This window comes from Protopterus annectens, chromosome 2.part0 (assembly GCF_019279795.1).
Source record: "Protopterus annectens isolate FY-2018-M chromosome 2.part0, PAN1.0, whole genome shotgun sequence".
In the NCBI taxonomy this organism is placed as follows: domain Eukaryota; kingdom Metazoa; phylum Chordata; order Ceratodontiformes; family Protopteridae; genus Protopterus; species Protopterus annectens.
The window spans coordinates 206,140,376-206,158,836 of record NC_056728.1 but is presented as its reverse complement, the minus strand read 5'-3'; positions in this window follow the sequence as shown (position 1 = coordinate 206,158,836).

Here is an 18,461-nt window from a genome sequence, read left to right as displayed (position 1 = left end):
ATGTACACATCAAAACATGTAACTTTTGAAATCAACCTTTAAACAGGAAAATGATGTCAACTATGTTAAACGAGGCAAATGCAGTCTTAGCGCTTTCTTCCACTTTAATCAAATGTGAACTTCTTCAGAAACATGTGCCCTCCCCAACACATGTCTTTTAAATCCCACAAACAGGATATGATGTCAACGTATAGTTCGCAATAATAAAATGTCTAAGTACTCATAAATACAACTATAATTATATACATTTATATAAAAAAACTATGTTAATTCAGTAAAATAACTTCTATAAAAAATCTGCTATCAGACTTACATTGAATAATCAATATTAAAACGGAATGCTGGAATGAAACATTAAATTGAATTAGTTAATGATGTACATTCCTGATAATAAAAACTCAGTGATGTTGGAATAATCTTACAACTAATATGTGATACCAAACAATATTATTTATACAACAAAAAACATTTGATATTAATAACTTCGTTGAGCCCTGGGTGTTGATCCGCCCCTAACAATAATTGCCAAATGCTCTCTTTTTGCTCTAATTTGTTATTGATGTCCCCCATGAATGTCACTTTATCTATGTGGTCCAAAACATGAAACTCAAACTTTTTGAAATCTCTACAAACTAAAGAATGCCTTGCCAGTGCATTGTTTTTATCCCTATTTTTGATAGCTAAGTTATGTTCGTAAATCCTTCTCTTTAAAACTCTGACAGTTTTACCCACATAGTAGCATGCACATGATGCACAGCAAGCCAAATATACCACAAATTCACTGTTACAGTTGAAATATTTCTTTGCCCAGAAAGTTTTTCTAGAATGTTTCAAAGTGACAAATGAACTATTACTCAAAAATCTACATTGTCTACAATTGGTGCATGCAAATGTGCCTTTTTTAATAAGATCTCTAGACTTCATTACAGAACTGTTGTTAGTATGTTCTAACATTTTCTTAATGTTAGTAACTGTTTTATATGTAAACAATGGTTTCATCCCTACACTTTTGACTAGTTCTTGATTACCTAAGATTATTCTCCAATTTATTTCTATAGTTTTCCTGATTTCTTCAACTTCATTAGTTATAGGAAGTGGAAATGCAGTATGGAACTCACAATTCTCATTTTTATTGGCATTCTCATGCCTTTGATGTAATACTCTTGGTGCTTCGACAGAAATATCTGTAGCTAATAATATAGGTTTTGCTACACCTTGTCTGAGTAATTTTACTTCCTTCTCTAGTTTTTTTATCCAATTGTGATTATATCCTCTTATTATAAACATATCTCTCAATTTTATAAGTTCTTGCAAGAAAACTATGTCATTTGTAGTCAACCTACTGAGTCTGATCATTTGTCCCTTCACTACACTTTTTTTCATATGTTGTGGATGTAAACTTGTCTTATGGAGATATTGGTTAGTAAAGTAGGATTTCCTATAAACTTTACTTGTAATGGTACCAGTATTATCACTGATACCCAGATCTAAATCCAGAAAATGTATATTTCTACCAAATTCTCCGAGTTTGAAAACTAAAAAGCTAGTAGTGGTGTTGATGTCTGTTAACATATCCTCAAATTCACTTAAACCACCTTTCCACACAAAAAACAAATCATCTATGTACCTATAGTACATCAAAACTTTCTCAAAACTTTCATGGACTTTCAAAAACTGCTGTTCCCATCTAGACATTACTAAATTAGCAAAGGCTGGGGCTACCCTGGCCCCCATTGCCACTCCTGATGTTTGTTTGTAGAGTACATTGTTGAACTTGAAAAAATTGTTTTCAAGCACTATCTCCATAAGGGTGCATAGTGTATTCACCCTATCACCACTCAAACTAGTGTGATTAGTGAGATGTTCTCTCATATACTCTATTCCTTCTGTTTGATCGATGGAAGTGTAGAGGCTTTTTACATCTAATGTGGCAAAATTTACATCTTTGTCTAAAGTTCCTATCTTCCCTAATATTTCCAAAAGCTGCCAGGAATCTCTTAGGTAATATTCGGCTTTTTGTGCTACTGGGTTGAGTAAACTATCTAGCCAGATGGAAATATTTTCTGTTTTCGAGTTTTTTGCTGATACAATCGGCCTGAAGGATACTTCATCAAGGCCATATTGTATTTTGGGTATACCAAAAAACTTTGCCATGGTTGGATGTTCTACTAATAGGAAATCATAATCCACCTTATCAATTTCATTCTGACAAAACATATCAAATAGAATGACATCTATTCTTCTAAAGCTAGTTTTGACAAACTCTATTGTAACCCTAGAATAATTTGTGGTGTCCTTTAACATGTTTGATATCCTTTGGTTGTAATCTACTGTGTCCATAATAATGGTTTTGCCCCCCTTGTCAGCTTTCATAATTCTTATCTCAGAATTTAATGATAACTCCTGCAACGCTTTAACTTCATTGTTAGTTAAATTGTTCAAGTCGTTGCCTGCATTCATGTTTCTAAATTCTTTCTCACATGAACTCATGAATACTTGTAATGTATTCACCAAGGGAGGATTGTATGTACTAGGATTTTTTGGTAGTTTATTCATATTTGCATTACCATCCGTAACGTCCTTGAAAATATATTTCAAATTTAACTTCCGTAAATACAATCTAAAATCTACCAACAACCTACTAATGTCCACTCTATTACTAGGAATGAAAGTAAAGCCTTTGTCAAGTACATTGTAAGCATCTACATTTAACAACGTGCGACTTAAATTGATAACATTCAGAGCATATTCAGTCTTGTTTGTAAAAGATGTTACCATCTTTTCTTGTTTTTGCCCTTCATTTTCCCTTTTTGCTGGGTGGTATTGTACCACCTGGTAGTCCTCTTTCCCTGTGCCCTTTGTTGTTGAAAAGGGGCTTTTGAAGGACCAGGTTGCTGACTTGCAACCTCCGCATAACTAGTGGTAGCGTTCCCCAGGCTGATGTCACTGGCCGCCTCTTTAGATGTAATAACAGGCCCTGATGTACCTTTGACTGGACTTTCAGTCAATATATTACAGGCGTTCTCATTACACACTACTTCCACTTCTTTAGCTGTTCCCTGCGACAGAATATTTGGCTTTTGTCCAAAGGTAGAGACATCCTTTTGTGAATTAGAGCTCTTATTAGGTGCATCTAATACTGACAAATAGGCCTCGTTTGACCTATATGTCTTGATGTCTCTCAACAGTTTATGTTGTTTCCTTTGCACAATAGTGGCCCTGTGTTTGTTAGCCTTAGACTCAATATTACTATATAAAGTGAACAGTTCGCGAAAACAAACATTGTTTTTGATGTAATCATCCAACTCTTTAATTTCCGATTTAACTTTAATAATATCTGAGTCATAGTGTTTGACCAAAATATCCATCATGGCCAAACCTGCTTCATTATACACTTTAATTATCTTTTTTGACAAAGTGTCCCCAGGTTCCACACAATTTGGGAACTTGGCAGTCCTCAGACCCTGCGGTACAATGCTTCTTTGGATACATTCGGTCAAATATTGTATCTCTAGTTCTAATGTAATATATCTAAAAACTAACTTTTCCAAATCAAAAATTAGCTTTTTACAAGTTCTTAAATCGGTTGTGTTGTCATTGTACTCACTAGCAGTCCGGTTCGTTGTATCTCCGTTGATGTTTTTAAAAGGATTCTGCAGTTCCTTACAAACAAAACCCCAAATGTTGCTATTTGATGAAATGCTGTTATTTCGATCACGCTCAGTTGAACTAATGTGCGCCCCAACTCTTGGAAACGGCGCTGCATTATGACACAAGTCATTCACGTTTGAATTGGTGATGTTAACCCCTTCGTTAACATTCCGCTTTTTACTGTTTTGCAAACAATGCACTGGCAAGGCATTCTTTAGTTTGTAGAGATTTCAAAAAGTTTGAGTTTCATGTTTTGGATCACATAGACAAAGTGACATTCATGGGGGACATCAATAACAAATTAGAGCAAAAAGAGAGCATTTGGCAATTATTGTTAGGGGCGGATCAACACCCAGGGCTCAATGAAGTTATTAACATCAAATGTTTTTTGTTGTATAAATAACATTGTTTGATATCACATAGTAGTTGTAAGATTATTCCAACATTACTGAGTTTATATTACCAGAAATATCCAGCATTACCTAATTTAATTCAACGTTTCATTCTAGCATTGTGTTTTTATACTGATTATTCAATGTAAGTCTGATAGCAGATTTTTCATAGAAGTTATTTTACTGAATTAACATAGTTTTTACATAAATGTATATAATTATAGTTGTATTTATGTGTACTTAGACATTTTATTATTGCGAACTATACGTTGACATCATATCCTGTTTGTGGGATTTAAAAGACATGTGTTGGGGAGGGCACATGTTTCTGAAGAAGTTCACATTTGATTAAAGTGGAAGAAAGCGCTAAGACTGCATCTGCCTCGTTTGTGCCATTTCTACATTTGGGCTTTGGTTCCAGTTCTGTTTATAGGTTACATAAGTAACTGAAAACTATTGATTAACCTAACTGTTGTAATTGGCATTTGTGAAGTACTGTGTGAAAGTGATTCTACTAACTGGACAACTCTCATACATGTGTTAGAAGAAGCCATATTTTTGGGTATGGACAGGCTACTTGGCATAGGACAGCCACTGTCAGCAGTTTTCTCCTCGGAAGAAACTTGCAATTGGTTAGGACCATTCTCATGACCTGTAGAATTGCTGAAAGACAAGAATGCACAAGTCACTCACTAAGTGCTCAATACTGATTACTAATTAATCTTGATATGCTGATGCAGTATGTCACATGACATTACCCACTGATGGCACACCCAATGCTTATTGCTGAAAGTGTAGACATGACAATGAAATGTTGTGGCGCCCGTGTAAGGGTTGTTCTTTGGAAGTTGTTGACGTAGAATGCTGCAGCGGTGCATGCAAAGAAACCGATTCAGCTTCGTTGACTTGTCTACTTGTATAATACCTGTAACATGATAAAAGTTATGCAGTTAACTAGCGATTAGGAGAGCATATCATCACTTTTAAGTGTTTGTGAGACTTTTTTTCACTTAACATGTAAGCATTTTCAATACAGGAATACAGGAAAGTCCATTGCTGAAGTAACACATGAGCATTGGCAACGTGCAGTTAGTAGTCAATCCAATGGAGACACAAGACATTATTGATTACTAACTATCAAAAGTATCATTCACCATTAACATATCAGAATGCGTTACAGAATATTTTAGTGTGTGTTGTGCCAGAATATTAAGTGGGCTAAGCCTTGCTGAATGATGACAGGATAAGGATGCATTAAAAAATTCAAAGATTGACTCCATTTTAGAGCTGATAAGTAATCAGTATTAATTGAAAAAGAAAATCAATATCAAAATTAAATTCAAAAGGAGTGTATCATTACAAGCAGGCAACAGACCAAAGATTAAAAGTTAAACTGTTAAAACTCACATATCAAGCAGGATCTTAGCCACAGCCGAATGAGATGACAACTGACGCGATTCCTTAACAGACATCTAGCGATCAAATTGATCTGTGATTGCAATGCGAGTTTGGGAACGCTTTGCATCGCGGTCTTTCTTGAAACATTTTCTTGCAAACTCAGTCAAAGCTGACCTTTTCCCATGCTTCCTTGTAACTGGTGTTATAGCTGTGCGCACTGATATGACAGACATGGGTGATCCTGTACCACTGAAGACCCTAACTGATGTTTAAAATATCACAACCAATTGTTACTGCATCAGGTTAGGTATGACACTCAATTAAAGCACTATGGCCTAAATCAATGTATGAAACACCATGAAGGGGCTGCACTATGACAGACCGGTGAAAGAAATGAAGCAAACACACATTATTATTTTTAGTCAGAGTTATACTGCGTCCAACAGCTGGACATGGCAGGAAATATATCCCCACACCACAATGAGAATGTATTACAATCCGCTTAGCTTCAATTAAAGGCACTCTGGAATGTCTGCAGCTATGATTGGCCATAGTCAGCCTGTAGGTAGTAAGTAGTGTAGTACACTTGGGTGGTGTAGTGGACATAATGACTTGAACTAGAGAATGCAGTTACTTGTGAGCATGACAAAGATGAACGGCCATTGTTTGATTATGAAAGATTGACGTACTTCGCCAGTGCCATGGCCTACCCTTCATGTATAATGACCATATGGGTTCAATGGTGTATATCTTGTGAAGACAGCTGGTAGTGTGCCAGAGAAATTGATATGCATTGATGGATGGTAAGACATCCTATACGGTCAGAAGTGATTCCTTAACAAAGTAGGCAATGTGCCTTATTGCAGAGGCTCATAGTCGCAGTTTACACTAATCCGAGTTGCAGTGAAGTGCAGGGTGCATGAAGACACAATGACAGTAAAGAGAGGTGTAGAAGTTAAATTTCACCTCACCTATGTCACAGGTGGTTGGAGGAAATGGATGTACACAAGTATACATGAAGGCAGACTTTATCTTAAAGTAGTGCTCTTTAGAATGGAACAGTGAACAATAGTAATGCACTGTTGTTACAGTGACTAATTCACAACTGTATAATTTTTTACAATCATGTATCATGTATGTAACTGAAACATTCCTGTCTTCTAGAGCAAGCAGACTAATAATGTGTTTTCAGTCATAATCACTCAACTCCAGGAAACTGAACTGAAGAGTGGCTGTGAATGAGACTAATTAACTCAGACAGAAAATCAACCTTACTGGAAGCTTTCAATAGTGCGGTACTGCTACTAACTATGGCATAAGTGCAAGTATCATGGATTACAGTAGACAATCTCAATATAACATTGTATCCAGATGGCCTACAATAAATTCTATGGTTCGAACAGGCCAAAACTTGGACGTGGTCAATTTGACAGTTATTCCTGGTTGTGAGAAAAGGTAGAGCAAGGATTACCTGACATGATTACAGGGTAGATACATGTTAGGGAACATCGATAAAGGATGTTTTAAAAGTGCACTGCATAGCCACAGAGACACATCCAGGCATGCCATTTGACAACTATATCAGTGGTTGTTTCTATTGATGTGCCATCAGCCGCATTTGAGAAAAAGGGCATTGGTAAGTTTGACAAGGACTGACAGGTGGCCAACTGTGTGTTGCCAGATGTCAACTCCACAGGTAAGAATACATAGACGGATTTGGATTGCTCCGCAGTCACATCCCTCTGAACATGTTACACAAGTCAGAAAAATCAGACCCCAGAGAACAGATATTACTGTAGCAATCAGATGTGTGCCTAACCTGTGCAATGTCCCGGGATCTGGATTATGGTGATGGACAGTGGAACTTGTTTACAGCAAGGTTCTCCTTGGTGTCTGCCGCTACCATGAAGTTCAGTGCAATATCCTTGCAACAAAGGACACAGTCTTTAGGGGCCACTACTGTCTTGTCCTGATTATTGGTGATTGGATCAATTACATTTGGTTTATTAGATGGCTGGCTGAAAATAGCAATCGATATGCCCAGTGAAGGGACTACTAAAGAACAGCAATAACCTTGCTGCAGAAGAGGCATTTCAACTGTCAAGACTACAGTGACCCCAAGCATACATAGAAATCAACAAAACAATGACTTCATCACAAGAAAATAAAAGGTTTGGAATGGTCCAGCCAGACCCCAGACCTAAATCAAAAAAAAAATGTGTGGGTTCACCAGAAGAGGGCTGTGCACAGGAGATGGCCTCACTATCTGACAGATGATTTTGAGGGCTTTTGCAAGGAACAGTGTTTAAATAAATAAAGGCATTTAAACAGTGGTATGTACACTTTTTATATGCACTGTATATAGAGATATAACAAATGCTAACATATGAATTGATGCCTCGTTGGCAAATGGGGAATATTGTGTAAAGCTTTGGAGAGGTCAAGTTAGTCATGATGCACATGCTTCCCCTCGTCCATGGCTTTGTTGACTGTCTCCAAGAAGTCAACCACATTCAGCATACATTACCTCCCCTTGACAGAGCCAAAGCATGTGTGGTTGAGTGTTTGGAGGTTGCCAATGTCCCTGTTAATGAGGTCCATGATAACCCATTCCATGGCCTTGAAGGTCCGGCTACTTAGGCTAATGGGTGTATAATTTGAAGGATCGGTGGATACTCCACCTTTGTATAAAGGGACGATAGTGGCTGTTCCACACTCAGCTGGGACAAAGCCGTTAGTGATGGTTTGGTTGAATTGGGTGCGCAATGGTGCTGCATGTTCATGCCTGAGTTGATGTATGATGCAGACTGGGATGTTATTGGGTGACATGGAGGCTGTTTTATTTGCCTTTAAGAGGACATGGTTGAACTGTTCCCTAGAGATATGAAGTTGGTGGGTACTGGGGATGTCCTGGTTTACTGATGGGGGGCAAAGGGGAGAAGTTTTTGCTGAATCTTTTAGCTATTAGATTGTTTATATCTACAGCATTTGCGGAATGTGTTGTCCTTTGACCAACAGTTCTGAACAGATCAGGGTGCTTCTTTGAGACTGTGGATTGTGTCTAGTAGATGTGGCCAATTTGTACTTGAAGTTGGCTTTATAGGATTTGACTAATGCTGTAGGGGGGAACAATGACCTCTTTTTGCCTGGATGAGAACCCTTTTATGATGAGGTGTGCCACGTAGAAGGACATCCTGACTACTGTGGCGATGTGACTATCAAAGGTGAGACTACTGTACACCAGGGTCCGAAGGTCTTTTATCACACATTCGGTGTTAAGTAGATTGCTGCCTATGTGGTAGTTGATGGGTACAGACTTTTTAATAAAGGGGACGACACTGCACTTTTTGGCATTAAGGAGGAGGCCATGGCTCTGACACCAGGTATCTGTCACAGTAAGGCCCTTCTGTCGGATGTGCACATCATTTGGGGACTAGATTATGGCTGCTAGTTTGCAGTCATCTGCCAACTTCGTTAGCCAGAGGCCTTCTGTGTTACCTGTACTTCAGAGAAGTAGATACCAAGCAGGAGATGTCCCAGGATGGAACACTGTAGTACTTCACTTGTCATTGCTTTGAGGTCAGATTTGGAGTCAGCAACTTTTACAGTGTGGGTCCTGTCAGTGAGCCAGTTGGCAACCCATCTTGTGACTTAGGGATTTATAGCTAGTTTAGTGAATTTAACTATAATTCCAGAATGGGGGATGGTGTCGAAAGCCTTGGCGAGGTCAAGACAGGCTGTGTGAACCACCTTACCCTCATCCACGGCTTCAGTGACTCCCTCAAAGAAGTCGATGAGTTTCAGGAGGCATGATCTGCCCTTCACAAACCCGAACTGAGTGGGATACAGAGTTTGTAGGTTAGAAATGGTCTTTGTTTATGAGTTGCATGATGATACATTCCATGGCCTTGCAGACCAGGCTCGTCAGGCTAATAGGTCTATAGTTCCTGGGATCAGTGGTGACTCCCCCTTTGTGGAGTGGGATAACTGTTGCTGTGCACCATTCAGTGGGCACAAAGCCTGATGCGAGGCTATTATTGAACATGGTGCTTAAGTGGGGAGCAAGTTCATTCTGAAGTTCGTGTAAAACGCAGCCTGGGATGTTGTCTGATCCCATGGATGCTGTGTTTTTGGCTTTAGAGAGTGCAGCTTTTACCTGCGTATTTGTGATTACAGTGACTCTGCAGTCTTCCTGTATAGATATGGGGCCGTTAGGCGGTGAGTGGGGGGTAAAGTTAGCACTGAACCTATCTGCCAGGATGTTGGCAATATCTGTTGGTTCTGTAATTTTGGTGTCTTTGTGCTGTAACTCAGAGCAGATCTGGGTGTTGCCATGTCGATTCTTGACATAGCTATAGAATGCTTTGTGGTTGTCCTTGGATGTAGTGGAGATTTTGTTTTTGTAGCTAGCTTTGGAGGATCTTATAAGGGATCTCAGCTTCTTACTGAGGCTGACCAGGGAGCTCCTACACTCATGGGATTTTACTCAGTTTTGCAACAGTTTCTTCCTTTTGTTGTACAGTTTGTTTCTGGCAGGGGACCACCAGATTGGCTTCCTTTTTTTGGAGGATATCGTCTTCTGTTTGGGAGAGCACGATCCATGCACTTGTGTAAGTGCTTATAGAGTGCATTTGTGTAGGATTCAGCAGTTGTAACTATATTGTCCATGTGCATGGGTGTCATGAAGTTTACCACTTCTGTGTTAAGAAGCATGAAGTTGGCTTGGGAGAAATTTTTTAGTGTGGTTTGCTTAATGGGGAGTGGGGGCGGGATGTGGATATCAAGAGTGATAAGCTTATGTTTGGATCGAACCAACGAGTAGATGACATCAGGTGTGAAACACCAGTCACTCATGTTGGTAATAACTAGGTCTAGGATATGGTTGCCCCTGGTGGGGGTGTGGATAAGTTGATCTCGGGAGTTGGAGTTTTTGAATTCCAGCAAGCGTTGAGCTAAGGAGTTGGTACACAAGTATTTTTCCAAGTTAATGGTGGGGTAGTTGAAGTCACCCATTAATAGGGTGTTTTGTTGAACCCTAATATTTTGCAGTCTATGAAGAAAAGAGGAGTGGGAATCCTGGGGCATGGTGGGGGATCTGTAGAAGGTACAATTTTGATTGCAGTTTTGCCCAGAGTTACTTGCACTTGGATAACCTCGATTGCATTATGCTGAGCAACTAGCCTGGCGGTGTGGATATCCTTAATGAATATGGACACACCTCTGCATTGGGGGTTTTGGTCCAGGTTACATAGCCAAAATGTGTGGTATGAATTATAGCCTGGTAGTGCAGGCATGCTCTCTGTAGCCTTGAACCAGGTCTCAGTCACTGCGCAGATATCAATGTTCTCCATTTGAAGGAATGCCTCGAGTGAGTGCATTTTTGAGATTTAGACTTCTAGCATTGAGTAGCATTAGCCTCAGTTTTTGCTTGCCTGTTGCTGTTATGGTGGTGACTTTGTTATTTGAACCCTGTCTAAATAAGGCATACACACAAAAACATGAAGTATAAATGTATACTCCTAAGGGAGTCATTGTGTAGTATGTCATATGACCGTAGTAATTTATAAGAAAACCATTACTGACACAAGACACTATATAATAACATATATATTCACATCCTTCATACAGTGTTTCACAAATTCTCATATTCTAGCAAGTTTCTCATGTAAAAACAACACATTGGAAATGTATCCCTGTCATAACTCGCAAGTGTCCAGATTTGCTTCTTGGATTTGTTACAAGGCTGGAAATTATACAGATTGACAGAAAAACAGTGGGGTGTGGGGTGGTGGTGGATTGCAATGACTCCAAGTGTAGAAAATGCAAAATCTGACTTGTGCATTCATCAATATGATAATTAGTTCTACTTATGTGAATAACACTGGCAGCTGCTGACAGTTTGTCCTGAAACGTGATACTGACTCAGTGCTATATTGTACCTGCACTGTACTAATGACGTGCAAAGTTATGCATGGTCAGACACAGGTGGTAATTGCCTGTTGAGTAGGCATGCATTACATTATACTTCAGCAGCTGTTATGTAACAGAGTCATCATCTGTTACAAGAAGCCCATAGTCATTCAGTAAATAGTACAACACTTAGTAAAAATAGTATAACATTACTGAGCCCTTCCTCCGACCTATTTGTTAGTAAGTTACGAGGCAATGAGGAATGAGTCAAATAAGAATTGTATGTCTACATCACAAAATGCTGTGAACAACTAAAATAAAAACATTCTCAAGTGCATTTCACTTCCAAAGCAATTGGTTATACTCACTAGGTCAGGCGACACTTTTCAAGGGACACACAAAGAGGTATCCATGCTGACTAAGGGAAACTGGGCCATGGCACCGCCGAAAGTACTGTTGATTTAATTGTAACAGTAGATGTCCACCTCTTCAGTGTTGTAGTATTCAGAACATAAAGGATGAATGGAGCACTGAAGCTCATACTTGAGACAGAGAGAGAAGTAAGGTTACCGGGAAGTTTAGTACATGGCAATGTTGGGGGTAGGTCTTCTAAGTGACAGTTGCAAGAAAACCACTCAACCTGCCAAACATGAACTAATTGCCAAACACAACGTAGGTTCACTGACAGGATGCAGCTTGGAAGTGGATGACATTATGGTAAGAAGGTAGGTGGACATCTACATTGGATTTATAACTAAGAATATTCAGGGTCTACAGCACATGTCATACATTGACAGACTGAAGTCACTGTCATTGTATTCAGTAGCATACAGACTACTTACAGGAGACATGTGCCTGGCCTACAGAGCAATCTTGGATCCAAACATAATGGAAATGCTACATATATGCAAGTTAAATGGGCCAATGCTCACTTAACCTGGCTTTAGACATTAATACGGACAGATATGTCTCTCAGAGGTTGCCACTGCTCTCGAATAAGCTAACTGTTCACATCAAACAAAGCCCCTCTTTGACTCTAAGTGTAGCTTAGATGACTGGATGAGAAACTAAATTCCTGCCAGAGATTTCACCGATGACCCTTTTAGGTATGGGCAGCTGTTGCTAACTAAGATTTCAAGTTCATGTAATATCCTTTTGCATTGGCTTTCTCTAGTATTATATTGTGCACACACAGCTAGGCTTACAAAGACCTTCAGGTCAATAGCCCAGAAACCACCTATGAAGTTAGGAACTATACAGTTTTAAATCAGACACAAGAAGAAGATGAGAAGTCTTTACAACCACCAAATGTATGGACAAGCAGCAGAATAAAAGATTCAGCCACACCGAGCCTTCAGTAACTTTTCCTGGTATGTACAAACACCAACATGAGATGTTCACCAAAGCGAAGCCCTTATGTGCAGTTAGATAATTGTTGCACATTACCTGTTGAGTGATCATTCATTGCATTCTGGGTACATACAGGTGTGATATAAGACTGAGGCATTTTATTCGTAGATACAATCCCATTTTTATTGCATTCAGTCCAGAACTCAAACAAACGAAAGAAGAATAAAAAGCAGACTCTTGTAAAATCACTAACTGAATGCATTTTTTGGATGCAGTTTACCATAATGTTCACAATGCATAGAAGACAATTTAGTAAAGTAGTCTGATATTGAAAAGATATTACTAGCCCTGTTCTGGTAGCTAAGAAATGTGACCAGCCCTGTTGTGTCACTATAAGTAAGTAATGATATTGCAGGATCAATTCTACAAATCCCTTAGTTAGAGTATTAAGATGGTTGACAGTCTCAGACACACTGATTATGCTTATCATTGGTGTTAAACAAGGATACTTGTCTCATAACCATGCATACATGCATTATATGCTCTTTGATTCACCTTAATGATTTTATGAAAATGTATTACTTATGTAATACAGCACCACTTGTTAGAGTACGTTTCAAATTTGTAGTTTTGAACATATCTAGTAAGCAATGAAACAACATACATTAATAATGAAACACACAGACAGTAATTTAGCCTTTAACCATCACATGTATATACTCTAGTGAGGAAATCATTCTATGTTTTGCAGCTTACAAACAAAGGTAAGGCATCTATGTCCAAGAAAGTCAGTGTTCCACTGTATTTGGCATGCATCAGACGTGTCGAGTGCAATGCCTCCTTTACTACGTAACTAACCAGACTAACCAAGAGACTACTGCTTCTCTGGAACAGCCTCCCCACCCATGTGAAGCAGAATTTCACCCTGGATTAGTCACCTAAATCTATGACAGACAGAATCACACAGCAATGTCCAAACTAACAGAGAATGCCACACAACTTCTAGGCATTCCCTTGACATATCCTCTCCTAATTAAAGCCCATGACAGATTACACTAACTGCTGGACAAAGTATAATTAACTATAGTACAAAGTATAATTGAGAAAGTCAACTCAATAAGACACAGTGCCAGCCCTTGCTTTTCCAAAAGCTCTCTTCCTTCCTCCCTTTCCTGGAAGATAGACAACCAACACATACATATTACTAAGACAAGTCCGTCCAGGGCCAAACGGGCGATGAAGACACCAGTTAAGTGTCAGTAATACATGTTAGTTCACACAACACAGCACACCATAAACTGCTAAAACTCTGTCTCATTAGTAACGTAACTCATCCTGTAGTCATTAGTCTTAACCTGCATACATTATGAAAAATCCAAAACATTCCCTACCCTGTACCCTACAAATATGAACTTCCTAAAGTACATGCAAATGTTGCCCCAGTAGTATGCACAACTCAACCTGCTATTTGATTTGCTATTAATTTGAACAAATATCAATATCCATTTACATGCTTTGGAAGGTATATATTTGCTTTCAACAAAAAAAAAAAAAAACGCTAAACATACCACAATTTTAAGCAACTACTGTGGAAGAAAATAAAAACAAGCATCCCCCTTTTACTATAGTAACAGGCACTCGTAACTGGAATACTGCAGTCAGTAAAAACACACACATGAGCACCAAGTCTAGGCCAATATGCAGTAAACACATTTAAATGTACAGTATCTTTCAGCAGGTCTACACTATAAAGTAAAGGTTTCCAACTTTGAATGCATTCCTTCAGTCTTTTTAATCTTATATTTCATTTCACCAGTAGTCATTCCACAAAAACAGCAGCAGTACAAGAATGAAAGAAATGGAACTTTACATTCCGCACTGAAAGAATAATAGGTTTGTGCGAAAACGTACATATGTGAATGACCTGTTTTTGAAGTCCCTGAACTTGGACCTTACTGTCTCTATTAACAGTTCACAATTAATCAACTTACCTAGCTTCATCGGTGTAAGAATTCTTCGGTACACCGCTATAGTGGTCAGAACAAGACTATGTGCATTATTACTGTAATTATGTCAGTCTTGTTCTGAAACGTTAATGCCTCAGTCACACAAAGTAAATGTTTAAAACTGACATCCCTGCACTTCTAAGCCGTTCGTGTTCTGCCTCCAGTAACTGACGCACTTGCTATCAATAAAATTCATGTTTCCGTTAGGGCAAGGGCAAGAAAGCACGATCGTTTTTTTGCAATATTGCCACACAAGTAAATGTCATTATTTTCTAGCATTAGTCTGCCAGACATTCACCGAAAAATGCCAAGTATATTAAGTTTGCAGGAGGAGTCATTTAACATAATGTAATGGCTATATCAATATATTACCACTGTAGAGTTGAGTAATTTTGATGTGTACACCTTTATTATAGATGGGAGACGGGAGAAAGATGAAATATGGCATCGCAATAATCCTACTGAGAATGCGTTTTCAAATAGAAGAATGTAAACAAGCACAGAGGATTAAGAGCTGCTTCCTGTAGTCTACGATTTGATTCCCTTTGCCCCTTCTGTTTTAGATAGTGTCATCAGTGGCCTCAAGTATAAGAATGCTGTTTAACTAGCAATAAACGAGACGGTAACAGTTTGCGTAATGCAGGGTATGTGAAGTGAACATAAATGTGTCCGCTAATCAAGTATCTGATATCATTCATCTGTCGTTCAGCCCGTTTATTATTAAACACTTGAATAGTTTCTTTTTTGATGCACTACAGTAAACTGTTAAGACTAGAACATGCTGGTCACTGGTTATTGAATGTGAATGTCTGCTTTGAGGAATGCACATCCAATGTTTCCCTGTCAGCAGTATAGAATCCACCCTACTGTACCGATGCAAAATTTATTGCTATGCAAGTGTCTCGTAAACTGCAGCATTCATGTTTGTACTGTAGCCATCGTAATTAATTCATTCATTCATTGTGTCGAAAAGGCAATGTACCACTTGCCCAAACAAAGGGTTGCAAAATATAAAAATAGAAGGCGGGTTTTTTTGGAAGTGTAAGATATAAGCCTGAAGTAGTTACTGATAAAACCCTTGCAATGAGACACTTTTCTCCTGGTTACTGTAATACTTATGTTCCCATGCCTCGCAACTTCTTACAGCAATAAAGTTTGACAATGCAACATATTTAAATGTAAGCATTTTTGAAATGTCATTTCAAGAAACTTAGTCCGGTGATTGTATGAAGCACTTACTGAACAGAGTTATATCACAAATGCGTGTTAGCATTGGACGGACTACAGATCTTTAGGCTTGAGCATTAATCTCCCTAAAAATAACCATTAGTATGTAAAAGGACAAGAAAAAAATGCAAAATCATTCACATTATAGCAAAACAGATGCAACTGTATGGAAAATCAGTTAAATGCAATAAGACGAACGGGACAAACTTAGCAAGCAGAGAAACGGCTCAAAACAAACTTAGCAAGCAGAGAAATGGCTCAAAATTGTACTACTGTAGAAAATAATAAAAAACAAATTAACACATAAACAACAGAGCAAATCTGAGAAAAATAAAAAAAACTGACCAGTGAAAATTGATTTACCTATGCTACGAAGATTACAAGCAAGATGCGACAAGGAGGTAAATGCAGGAAAGTCAAACAGCAGCGATGTGGGAAAACAAAGTTTAAGCAGAGTTGTGATTAGGATCCAAAACACCATTGGAACCCAAGATATACAGTATGTCTCGAGGCTATCTGATACTGTAGGTGGGATTTGGAATGACGCGATCAAATAGGTGTTCCTTTGTTTTGATTTAGAGTGGACCCGAATTTTAAACTCTGGCATTGTCCCTTTAAGGTATCCAGTTTCAGGACAGCCTGCAGTAGACATCCTACTATGCATACCATACATACAAACTAGAGCACAATTATTGTCTGCAAAAAGGAGTTATCCAAAGAAGAACAGAAGAGCTGTTTTGTGGAATACAACCACAGGAAGCACCCTTCAATGTCTGAGCTCTTAGCATTTATGTTCTTTGGGAAATTCATGCTTTGAGGTCAGCCTGAAGTCTTTGTCCCATGCGCTATACATAGCTGTACACAGCAAAGTTGGACATTAGTGCAAAAGGAACTTATACAAAGCAGAACATGTGAGTGCCACTTTGTAGTATACAGTCCAAGGAAGTAGCTCTTAATATCTCAGCTTTCTAGCATGTATGGTTCTCCAGAAACTCTCAGTTTCAAGTCGGCCTGTAACTGATGTCCTCTAAGGTTGCACATAACTATACATGGTGAATCACAATGTTAACTCAATTCTAAGAAAGGAAACAATCCAAAGCAGAATATTTGAGAGGTGTTTTGTGGCAAACAGTCCACAGAAGATCTCTGTAAAAGATGGTGCACTCTCAATTTTTGTTTTTGAGAAATTCAGTTTTTAATCCAGCCATCAGTCTTTGTTCCTAGGGGAATACATAGCTATAAATAAGGAGGTATGGCACCACATTCTTCTGAGAAAAGAAAATTATTCAAAGCAGAATATGGAAATGAAATTTTGTAGCATGCAAAGTAAGAGGCACATAAATGATAATGTTCCAAAAGTTTGGGCTTTGTGAGAATATCATGGATTCAAGCTAGGACACAGTCTATGTCCCAAAGCTATACACTGGAAACTAGTAGTCTGCAATGTGTGAAGTTCTCAGCATTTATAGATGTGAAATATATAGTTTCTAGTCAGTATACAGTCTATGTCCCAAAAGGCTATACAAGGAAAATAAACATTACAATATCTTGTGAAAGATAATTATCCAAAGCAGAATATGTGATTACTGCTATGTAGTATTCAATTCATAAAAGTAGTCTGCAATGTCCAGTGCTCCTAGCATTTATAGTTTTTGAGAAATTCAGTTTCATTTCAGCCTACAGTTTATGTCATAAAGGCTGTGACACCCCTGCACTGGCCCAGTAATCATGAAGCCTCAATCCTTAACACTGGCAACAGTGAGGATGTACACAAAGGGAGGATGACAAGTACACACACAGTAAAGTACAACTTCCCTTAAGACCACACAGAGATAGCAGTCAGTCTGGGGCTGGTTTCTCCCTCTTTCTACAGATCCTCAATAAGACTCCCCACTGGCACAGCTATAGGGTTTTAAGATCTCTGCTGAGGGGTCATGCCAAGACCTCCAGCACCCACTCTGTCCAACCAGTGCTTCATGTCCCTGCACAAGTATCTGGCACACAAAAACTTTGAGATTTGATTTATATACAAACACATGCATGCACACACACATGGGGAAGGCTGGTACAGGTTTACTAGCTATGCCCCCTTCTGCCATGACTATAAGGTAGTTATCACTGCCACCAACCCCTACTTATCAGCTACTTAAGGCCCTTACAAAGGTTGACCAATCCTACTGTGCAATGTTACTATTATCCAAATGGTAAGTGTGACAAAGCAAGGCAATTGAAGTGGCCTGTACAGTGTTACCAAATACATATGCAAGTGCTCTAAGAGCTTACATGCATCTCTCAAATATCAGACACAAAGATAGGTTTAAATATATTTAATAATAAATAATAAAAGAACAAGACAGTACTCAATAACTCACAGTGACTTCAGAGTTCAGAATCACAGGAAATATTCTAAAACAACATTGCAGGACAGTCACAAATAAATACAGAAAACATCTAAACTAATCTTTATTATATTCCTATCTATATCGAAGAGAGATACTATGCCCTAAATCTTACTTACAGACAACAC